Source organism: Gossypium arboreum, chromosome 8, assembly GCF_025698485.1.
Source record: "Gossypium arboreum isolate Shixiya-1 chromosome 8, ASM2569848v2, whole genome shotgun sequence".
Classification (NCBI taxonomy): domain Eukaryota; kingdom Viridiplantae; phylum Streptophyta; class Magnoliopsida; order Malvales; family Malvaceae; genus Gossypium; species Gossypium arboreum.
The window spans coordinates 81,942,018-81,953,305 of record NC_069077.1 but is presented as its reverse complement, the minus strand read 5'-3'; the positions used below and the strand labels follow the sequence as shown (position 1 = coordinate 81,953,305).

At 37.0% G+C, this 11,288-nt stretch overlaps 1 non-coding gene across 1 annotated transcript; it reads left to right on the top strand.

Moving 5' to 3' along the window:
- The first annotated feature begins 6,988 nt into the window (after positions 1 to 6,988).
- On the top strand, positions 6,989 to 7,094 carry LOC128279742 (small nucleolar RNA R71). The gene has a single exon (XR_008269938.1). It is a non-coding gene; the product is annotated as a small nucleolar RNA R71 (small nucleolar RNA).
- Positions 7,095 to 11,288: the final 4,194 nt, after the last annotated feature.

Here is an 11,288-nt window from a genome sequence, read left to right as displayed (position 1 = left end):
GAAAGAGAATTTGTACAACTGAGCAAATATGCTCAGGAATATGTTTCTACCAAAGAGATTATTTGTAAGCGGTTCATTGATGGGTTGAATGAACATATAAAAATTGTAGTTGGGATTCTAGAAATCAAAGAATTTGTTGTTTGAGTTGAATGGGCTTGTAAAGCCGAAGATCACAGCAAAGAAAAGAGGAAAGTAGATTCAGAGGCTAAAGATACCAAAAAAAGATCGATGAGTAAGATGTATCACTCTTCATCAAAGAAATCCAGAGATACGTATACTCACCTGAATTTTTCGATTGAATATTCGAACAGAGATAGTAGAAAACAACACATTGGTTATAAAGCTCAAGCTATATCAGTAGCTAGTGTTGGCAGTGTAAGAGACAATAAACCCGAATGTAAGGATTTTAGACAACGACATTTCAGAGAATATTGGAATAAAAGTAATAAAGCTTGTTACAAATGTGGTTGGTTAGAACACTTCATCTGTGATTTCCTAGAGTTAGGTGAGAAAGACAAAGTTCAGAATGTGAGATCAAGTAATATTGCTACTAGAGGGAGACCACCCCGAAACACTGGAAAGACGAGTGGTAACCGAAGTGTTGCGAGAGATTCTGTTGTGAGATTTGAGGCACGATCACCTACTCGAACTTATGATTTACGTGTATGGGAGGAAGCATCTTCTCCAAACCAAGGAAAAATCATCCATAAATATGCCAAGCATGGGGTAAAAATATGTATATATTATGGTTTATCAAATATCCCTACACTTAAGCATTTACTTGTGCTCAAGAAAAATCCTCAACTCACAATTAAAATAAATACTTCTCAACTTATAATTCTAATCAATAATGTTCGAAATAATCCATAAGTAATCATACGTTAAGAGCTTTAACTATAAGAACATTAAAGTTTCAAACAATCCAAATTGAGCATTTCAATCATAAAATCATAGGTATCCCCCTCTATCTAAGTAATTACCTTTAATTCCAAATCGACAAGGGTTGACATCCTCACTAAATATTCACTTAAATCACTCAAAGTGTTTAAGGTTCAATAATTAAGCATTCAATAGTCAAACATGAAAAGTTATTACCATAGGCTTGCATGAAAATCAAATCTCCACCACTATACTTGAGATGATACACGAATCAAAAGGTCTTTAATCGGGTTGTAATGGGGCTTGGGTTAAAGGTGTGGATAAAGGCTAAAAAAGAGGGTTAGAATCGGGATTAATTTAATAGATTACCAAACTTAGAAAAACAAAGCTAATCACTGAATTACAAACAAGTGCCAGAGTTAACACTAACCAAAACTAATGAAGTGAGCTTTTATCTCAATATGATAACTTATCCAAGCTTTTTACAACAATATGTAATTTGAATGAATGTAAATATATGTTTTTTTTTAAGAATAAGAACAAGTATAATAATGGAAAGTACATAATAAGAAATAACTCAGCAACTGGAATGAACGAACATAGTTAGGTAACTAATCAAATCAAATCTCGATAAAAAGGGAGTCAATGAGAAGGCAAAAATTCTTAACGAATCAAAAAGGGTTAAGTTGAGGGTTACTATTAAGAGGAAAATCAAGAAATAGTAGTTAAGGCTCAAAGGGGTTCACTAGGGGTCAATTATGTCGGTAGGCTTTTTGTGGAGTAAATGGGTTAAAACCTAAGTGCCTTTATCATTTTAGTATATCAAATCAAAGGTGTGGTCTCGATATGTATAATCAATGCAAGTTCTAGAATAGCAAATCAGTGTTGACACACTCATAGCCAATAAAATAAGTGAGCAAGAAAGATATATGCTCTAAAAGGCTCAAAATCTCACGACAATTATGAGTATTTGACGTCAATCCTGCAAATTCAAAACTTTAAGATAATGCCTCAATTCAGGGAAATAACCTAGCAATTTCAATTCTCAAAAGTCAACTTATCATGCTTGATCCTCTAATGTCTAAAAGTTTAAACAATCAATGCAGAGTTACCTATGATTTAATTCAAAACATATCAATAAAAATCATAAATCAATCAAAATTCATTCTAATAGTAATATAAGAGATTTATTTGAGAGCAAGATAAAAATTCAAGGATTTTCTGATAATCATAAATAACCTCCCCACACTTAAGATGTACATTGTCCTCAATGTACAAAGTTAGATAATAATAATATAATCATAATATCAGAAGAGAGGGAGAGAAGCGAAACTGCCCTGAATTTTTGGATGAAATCCTTAGAATAGTAAAAGCCAGAGTTGTGGATAAGGCTAATGAAAGGTATGATTCTGAGTTGCTAATAAGAAAATAAACACAACTGTGGAAGAGAATTAAGGGATCACTCGATAATAACCATAAAGATAAACATAGTTCAAAATATAAAACATAAGTATTAAGAAAATTAAAAAAAAGAAAAATAAAAATAAAAATAAAAATAAATAAAATAAATGGACTCAGAGGTCCTCATCATTAAATGCGTCAGCGTCACGAGGTGGTGGTAGAGGCGAGATGTGGAAGTGCTCGTAGATCTGTTGCAGAGTTGCCTCAATGCTGTCGAACCTCACAAAACACTATTGCTCAAAGTGAGTGAGTCACTCGGATAAATTGGTCAAAGTTGCAGCAGGAGGTCGATGACTCGGTGGTGGTGGGTGTGGGTCCTCGTGAGTGGGAGGGACATCATCAGTAATGTCCTCTAGCTCATCCTGGTCATCAGAGTGAACGAGCTTGTACTGAGGGGGGTCAAATCCACAACGTCGCTCAATCATCCTCATGTAGATCATACTAGATATTCCTTGTGGAGACATCTGGCCTACTAGTGTGAGTGCCGATGACATATTTGGTGTGTCGAAGCGGTCGAAGTGTCGAGCAAGGTGAGTTACGTAGGGGCCAAGGCAGATAGGGCCCCTCCTATGGCGGTCTGTCTGGTGGAAAAAAGCAAGGGCAATAAAGTATGCCAAATCAAATACATGACCAGTCGCCATGCTCCAAAGATAATATACGTCAGTAGTGCTTACAACTCCTGTTTTCTCTCTCCTGCCAGTCAATGTGTGAGCTAATAAGGTGTGGATGTATCGTAGAGCCAGAGAAAGAGATGTCCCTTTTGACCAACTCGGGTCATAACAGATCTGACTAGCTGTGAGATCAGTCCAACAGCATGAAGTTGAATAATGGATGTGACGGTGGAGGTGAAGAAAGTTATCGGCACCTATAAACTTGTCGGTGTAGATGCCCAAAGCTGCGCCAAACTCAGTGACGCTCATCTGTCGCACTAAGCCACCAAGTTAGAAAGTGATAGTACCGGCCTCGTCATCGGTATTCATCATATGCTGTAGATGGAACACAGTGCAAAAATCCAAGGTGAGCTTTGAATAGGTGGGCTTGATAATTGCAAAGAACTGATCCCATGGGGCAGTGGTAATGAAAGCACGAACCTCATCAGTTAGTCCAACCTGCTCCAATGCGGCCCAGTCAATACAATAGCCCACTTCTAATGGTCGTACTCGAAGAAGCTGAAACAAGTCTTCCTGTGGGCCTAACAAGAATCGAAGCAGAGGATGACGAGCTTTGGTGGAGGCACTCCAGGAGGTTGCGCCAGGACCCTTCCGCTTTTTCAAAGCAGGGATGACAGTTTTCTTTCGTCGTGTGTTTGTCATAGTGCACCTATAAAAATAAATTAATAAATACAATTTGATGAATGAATGTAATAGGCAATAAAATAAAGAATAAATAACCAAGTTCTGCCCAACAAGTAACTGAAATAGAAAATGAAATGAAAAGCAGAATGTGAATGAAATCAAAAAGGCAATAACCCTAAAAATTTATGCCAAATATTTCCAATCTCCAAACGTAGTCAAGCATAGAAAAAATTAGCAGAAAGGACTAAACTAAACAAGACTCAACACATCATTAAAGTAGTAATAAGAATAATAGGTTAATAAACAACTTAAAATAAAGAAGAAGAAAGAATATAAAAAAAATAATGATTAATAACAAATAAGAATAAGAAAGATAATAAAATAAACATGATAATAATAATAATGAAATAAATGACTAAAAAGGAGAAAAAATAACAGAAAGGAAAAACAAAACCGACGATGAGTAGTGGTCTTAGTGTCTCAGTGGTGACCGGGTGGGGTGGACGGCGAGGGCAGCAGTGGCGGTGGTGGCTCGTCGGTGGACGGCGTGGGGGTAGTGCAAATGGCTGGGGCATGGGGTGTGAGCGGACTAGTGGGCATGCGGGTAGGGGGAAGTGGGAGGGAGGGAAAAGAGAAAGAAAGGGAAGAAGGAGGAAAGAGGGAGGAGGAAGGAAAGAAAGGGAGGGGATAGAGGAGAAGGGTGGCCAGAATAGCGGACGGACGGCAAGAGGGCTGTGGCAACTAGGGCTTGGGGGGAAGATTTGAGAGGAAGAAGACAAAGGTAAAGTTAGGGTTGGGGGTTTAAAAGGGACACAGTCATGTGAGGCTCGTGTTGGGCCACACGGTCGTGTCATAGGCTTGTGTGGCTTGTGTCCAGCCAATGTTTATCACAAAAATTTAATGACCATTCGTCACACGGCCCAGGACACGCCCGTGTGACCACACGGCCGTGTCGCACGACCATGTTTTACGTTGTTCACTTCTCCCACGCCTGTGTGGTCTCCCACACACCCGTGTGTTCAAACACACGGACATGTGCCCTACCGTGTAAGTCACTAACTTGTTTAAAATTTGAAAAGTAAGCTTTAGGTTTCACACGGCCTAGGAAACGCTCGTGTGTCATGGTCGTGTGGTCCACACACCGTGTCGCACGCCCATGTGGATTTTTCACAGGCCGTGTTTATGTCGATTTTGGGAAATTTCGACCTTGTTTCCACACGGTCAAGGACACGCCCATGTGTCCAGGTCGTGTGGGTCACTGTACTTGTATAAAAAGACAAAAAAATAGATAGAATAAACGGGTTAGTGGTGTTAGTGTTTAGGTTGCCTCCCGAGAAGTGCTTGTTTAGAGTCTAAGCTCAACTTTACCTTGTGGGACTGTTAGGCAGGGTCGTGGAGCCGTAGCTTCTCTCCATTGTCTTTAAAATCCTCACCGTTATAAAGTTTAAGATGATGTCCATTTACCTTGAAAGTTTCAAAGTCAATATGTGTTACCTCGACTGTACCATGTGGGAAGATATTCAGTACCATAAAGGGAATCGTTCTATCTGTATCATGTTCTGAACTAGCAATTCTAGGGTCTTTTTCATCTATCAATACTTTTTCCCAGACCTTAAATTGCGTTGTTTCATTCCTACGCCTATCATAGTGCTGCTTTGGTTCATCATGTGCTTTTGGTTTCTCCTTGACATGTGTTCGCCATTCGTCTAGTTCATCGAGCTGAAGCCTTCGTTCTTCATGAGTCGCTCTGTTTTTGTTGCATGGGTTACAATAAGGCTCCATCACATTCTTCCTATGGGACTCCTGCAGTTTGAGTTACAACATTATTCAAATTAACCGAACTTAAAAAATCATCTCGATTACTAGATATTTTAGCAGAATCACGAGCTTGAAGTTTAATCGTGTCATCACCTACACGAAGTAGTAATTCACCTCTGCCAACATCGATTATAGTTCTAGCAGTTGCTAAAAAGGGCCTTCCTAAAATTAAAGGTACGTCACTATCCTCGTCCATGTCTAGAACAACAAAGTCAACTAGGAATATAAATTTATCAATTTTGACCAGAATGTCTTCAATAATACCCCTAGGAAATCTAATTGTTTTATCTGCCAATTGAATGCTCATCCTAGTTTGTTTGGGTTTCCCAAGACCTAGTTGTTTAAATATTTTATAGGGTATGACATTAATACTTGCCCCTAAATTAGCCAAAGCATTGTTGACAGTTAAACTACCAATTAAGCAAGGAATCGTAAAACTCCCTGGATCGTTCAACTTGTTGGGTAGCCTACTCTATAGAATGGCTGAGCAAACTGCGTTCAACTCCACATGCGACGTATCATCCAACTGTCACTTATTTACTAAAAGCTCCTTTAAAAATTTAACTGCGTTTGGCATCTGCGAAAGAGCTTCAATAAATGGTAAGTTAGTATGTAAATTTTTTAATAATTTAAGGAATTTACGGAATTGTTCGTTTGTGTTGTCTTTCCTTGTCGCATTGGAGTATGTCACATGAGGTTTATACTTTTTACTTACATCAACCTTACCGTTATCTACGATATTGTCTTACCTCAGTTTCGGTTCATCCTCAACTAACCCTTCATCCTTGTGCACAGTAATGGCATAAAGTTGCTTCCTTGGGTTAGTTTCAGTATTACTTGGTAGGCCACCTTGTGGTCGTTCAGAGATCAACTTAGCAAGCTGTCCTATTTAAGTTTCGAGCCCTTGAATCGACACTTGTTGATTCTTAAGTGCTATTTCGGTATTCTAAAAATGAGTTTCCGACACCGAGATGAATTTTGTAAGCATCTCTTCAAGGTTTGGTTTCTTCTCTTGTTGGTAAGGTGGTTGTTGAAAACCTGGAGGATGTTGTGGCCTTTGATTTCCCTGACCACCCCACGAGAAATTCAGATGGTTCCTCTAACCTGCATTATAAGTGTTACTATACGGGTTATTTTGAGGTCTAGAATTATTACCCATATAGTGGAATTGTTCCTCATCGGTGCTAGGGTTGAAGGACTGATAATCTGTATTGTGCACTCCTCCTCCATCTGAATCACACCTCATCACTGGATGTACCTGAGTAGAACCATACAAACCATCAATCTTTTTATTCAAAAGTTCTACCTGGTTAGATAGCATAGTGACCGCGTCGACATTAAAAACCCCGGCTGCTTTTATTGGCTTTGTCCTCATGACTTGCCACTGATAATTATTCAGTGAAATCTATTGTATGAACTCATAAGCTTCTTCAGGTGTCTTATTATTGATAGTTCCACAAGCAGCTGCGTCAATCATTTGTCTAGTCGAGAGATTCAAACTATTGTGAAAAGTTTGAACTTGTAGCCAAAGAGGTAACCCATGGTGAGGTACCTTCTCAATAGATCTTTGTATCTCTCCCATGTATCATAAACTGTTTCTAAATCCATCTGCACAAAAGAAGAGATATCATTCCTTAATTTAGTCGCTTTAGCCGGTGAAAAATATTTAAGCAAAAATTTTTTGGTCATTTGTTCCCAAGTGGTGATTGACCCTCGTGGTAATGATTCAACCACTGTTTAGCCTTATTCCTCAATGAGAATGGAAAAAAGTGAAGGCGAGTGGCATCGTCAGAAACGCCATTGATCTTAAAGGTATCGCAGAATTCCAGGAAATTTGCTAAATGAGTGTTTGGATCCTCGTCTTGCAAACCATCAAACTGAACAAACTGTTGTATCATTTGAATCGTGTTAAGTTTTAGTTCAAAATTATTTGCAGCAACAGCAGGTCTAATGATACTTGATTCAGTTCCTGTTAAATTAGGTTTAGCATAATCATACATAGTACGAGGAACAGGATTTTTATCTACTGGATTTGCAGCAACCACAGGAGGTAGCAGATTATTCTGATTATTAGTCATCTCCTCGATTGGAGTATGGATATTGTCCTCTCGCTCTTCTTCTATGTATTGTAGGCTTCGCCTTATTTTTCTTCGGTTTCTGTGAGCTGTGCTCTCGATCTCACTGTCAAAAACCAAAGGTCCTGATGGGTTTTTTCTAGTCATAAACTATAAAAACCTGCCAGAAGTAGAGAAAAGAAAATTTAGTAAATAAAAAAAATTAAATTGCAATAAAAATAAAAATAAAAATGGCTAAAGTAATAAAAATTAAGTGTTCCTAATATCTTAGTCCCCGACAATGGCGCCAAAAACTTGATGGTTGCTAAACTAACTAAAAATTCGACTAAGGCAAGCACACATATCAAACATTAGTATAGTTATGGTGAGACCAGAAATATCATATCCACGAGGACTAAAAGTACTAGTAATTACTATCTTTTTATTATCCAGCCTAACAATTAAGAGAATTTTTAATCTAAAACTAATTATCTAATTAACTAAGATTGCGACAGAGATTAAAATTGAAAAATACTTTTGGAAAAGAAGACAATACCTAAGGAAGAATTCACCTACACTTCACTTATTACCTCTGAATTAGATGATTTATTCATTTGACTTAATCCGTAGGATTCCCTGATTTATGTTAATATCTCTCTCGAGACTAAAAACAACTGACTCTAGGTTGATTAATCGAAATCTCTTGCTAATTAAAACCTCTATTTTCGTATTAACTCGATCTATGGATTCCTTTATTAGATTTGACTCCAATCCGGTAGATTTATGTAGTCCTATCTCTAGGATTGCATGCAACTAAGATTAATTATAAATGATCTACTCTTAAACAGGGACTTTTGCTCCACTGAATAAGCACATCAAAAACCTGAATTAATATCCTGGAATATTAAAGCAAGGGTTAAATCTCACAGTTAATAATAAGAACAAGTATTTATCATACAATTCAAAGAGTAATAAGATTCGTCTTTGGTTTCATCTCTTTAGGTATTTAGGGAGTTTAGTTCATAATAATAGAAAACATCTCAAAAATTGGAAAACAACAAAAGATGAACTTCTAGGAAATTGGATGGAAATCTATAGTCTTGATGTAGATCCTCCTTCTGAGCTGATCCCGATGGCTGTTCTCGAGCATTTTCTGCCTTCTATTCTCCTTTTCGCCCTTTAATCCTCTTCTAGCATGTTTATATAGACTTTAGAATGTCTCAAAACCCTCAAAATTAGCCTTTTTCGAGTAGAATTAGACTTGGGCTCACAGGGACACGGCCGTGTGCCATGCCCTTGTGAAGGTGCTCAGGCCGTGTGTAATTCTGACTTGGCTTAGTGTCGACATGGCCATGACACACGGGCATGTGGATCACCCGTGTGGAAGTGCCTAGGCCATGTGAAAACTGAATTAGGCCCAATTTGTTCGTTTTTGGCCTGTTTCTCGCACTTTTTGCTATCCGAAGCTCTCTTGAGTATAAAACATGAAATTAAAGGATTAGGAGCATCAAATTCACTAAAACCAATGAAAAATGATCCATAAATATGCCAAGCATGGGGTAAAAATATGTATATATTATGGGTTTTCATAGTTCCTCAGGCTACAGATCAGATGCAATTGAACAAACCAACAATAGATAAGATTTGGAAACACAGGACTGATGAGTTCTGGACTACCGTTGATGATGATGCTAAGAGAGCTGAGTTTTGGTTCGAGAACACGATTCGAATATTTGATAAATTATCTTGTTCTCTTGATAAATGTATCAAATGTGTGGTATCTTTACTTAGAGATAATATGTACCATTGGTGGAAAACTTTGATATCTGTAGTTTTGAGGGAACAGGTCACCTGAGAGTTCTTCAATCTAAATTCCAAAAGAAGTATATAAGTCAACGATTTCTTGATTAGAAACATAAAGAGTTTTTAGAATTGAAACAAGGCGGGATGATTGTGACCGAGTACGAAAGAGAATTTGTACGACTGAGCAAATATGCTCGGGAATATGTTTCTACTGAAGAGATTATTTGTAAGCGGTTCGTTGATGGGTTGAATGAACATATAAAAATTTTAGTTGGGATTCTAGAAATCAAAGAATTTGTTGTTTTAGTTGAATGGGCTTGTAAAGCAGAAGATCTCAGCAAAGAAAAGAGAAAAGTAGATTCAGAGGCTAAAGACACCAGAAAAAGATCGATGAGTAAGTCGTATCACTCTTCATCAAAGAAATCTAGAGATACGTATACTTGCCCAAATTTTTCGATTGAATATTTGAAAAGAGATAGTAGAAAACAACACATTGGTTCTAGATCTCAAGCTATATCAGTAGCTAGTGTTGGCAGTGTAAGAGACAATAAACCCGAATGTAAGCATTGCGGACAATGACTGTAACACCGCTATCTCGTAACCGTCGCCGGAATAGGGCGAGACGTTACCAGAATTTAGGAATCGGATCAGAACAGTAAAATTTTGAACCTTTTCTTAAATGAAAGATCATTTATTTATATAACTAATAGACACAAACAAAGATCGAATTTAAAACTTATAAAAGGAAACTTCCATAAGATGCCATATTCGCATGGCTTATATACAATAGTCAAAATATCATTCTACTTATAGTCTATCCTGTACATGCCATAAGCTAAGTCCAAATCACATGATTACCACAATAGTAGATAGTGTGACGAAGTGTTGACGATCCTCGAGCTAATAGTAAGAGTCAACGATCTACAAAAATAAACAGAGAAACATAACATTCAAAGTAAGCTTTCATAAGCTTAGTAAGTCTTAAGCAATTTAAACAGTTGAATTTAAAAAAACAAACCAAATGTTCGAAATCACATAACACTTTCTGAGTACATTACTATTTGGCCGATTATGCACAAACACATATCATTTTACTCCGTTTATACTCAAACTCATATAAACATAGTATTTACAAGCTTCTGGATTAACTTTAATTCTTTCAAATTTCACTAGTGTATCATTTCTTACCCACACTTACTTTCAATATTCATAGTTAAATGGCATATCGAAAACTATCTTGTAACTTTGCATAATAACTGAATGCACACATATACAAATATACATATGAATTTACAACATCTTTTCATATGCTTCTCATTACACATTCTTAATTCCGTCAGATCAATCTCACATATATAATATATATATCACATACGAATCACTTAATGTGTATCTGAGTTCAATTTATCATCTTAGCATAGGATCTCATAGTCATATACTTTATCAAATTCACTAGCACTTGGCTGCGAGGTATAAAACCGAACATAACACCAACCACGAAGCCTCACGGGACTTTAAACCCGATACAATCTCAGCACAATTTACTTTATATACTTTTTACTAACTTTGGCCTCATCAAATATCTAATAATACACACTTTTCACAATTGGTCATTCGGCCACATTATATACACATAAACATATGTACATTTCACACTTGCCCATTCGGTCACACCACATACACAAGCACATATATAAGATAATGTTTTTATCATTACTTGCTAATACATCATATACTTTGCTTTCATTTGAATAACCACTCAGCCATATTACATTTCTAAGTAACCATTCGGCCTCACTGTACAAATAAGATAGCACACATTTTCATAAAGGCCATTTAGATAACTTGCACACATTTAATATTATCCATTTCGGCCTCACCATATATACATATCTTGTACATCAATTTCATCATATCAAAATCGACTAGGTATACTAGTCATTCATGGCTTATAGCCTCATTTTAATATGGATTCGGT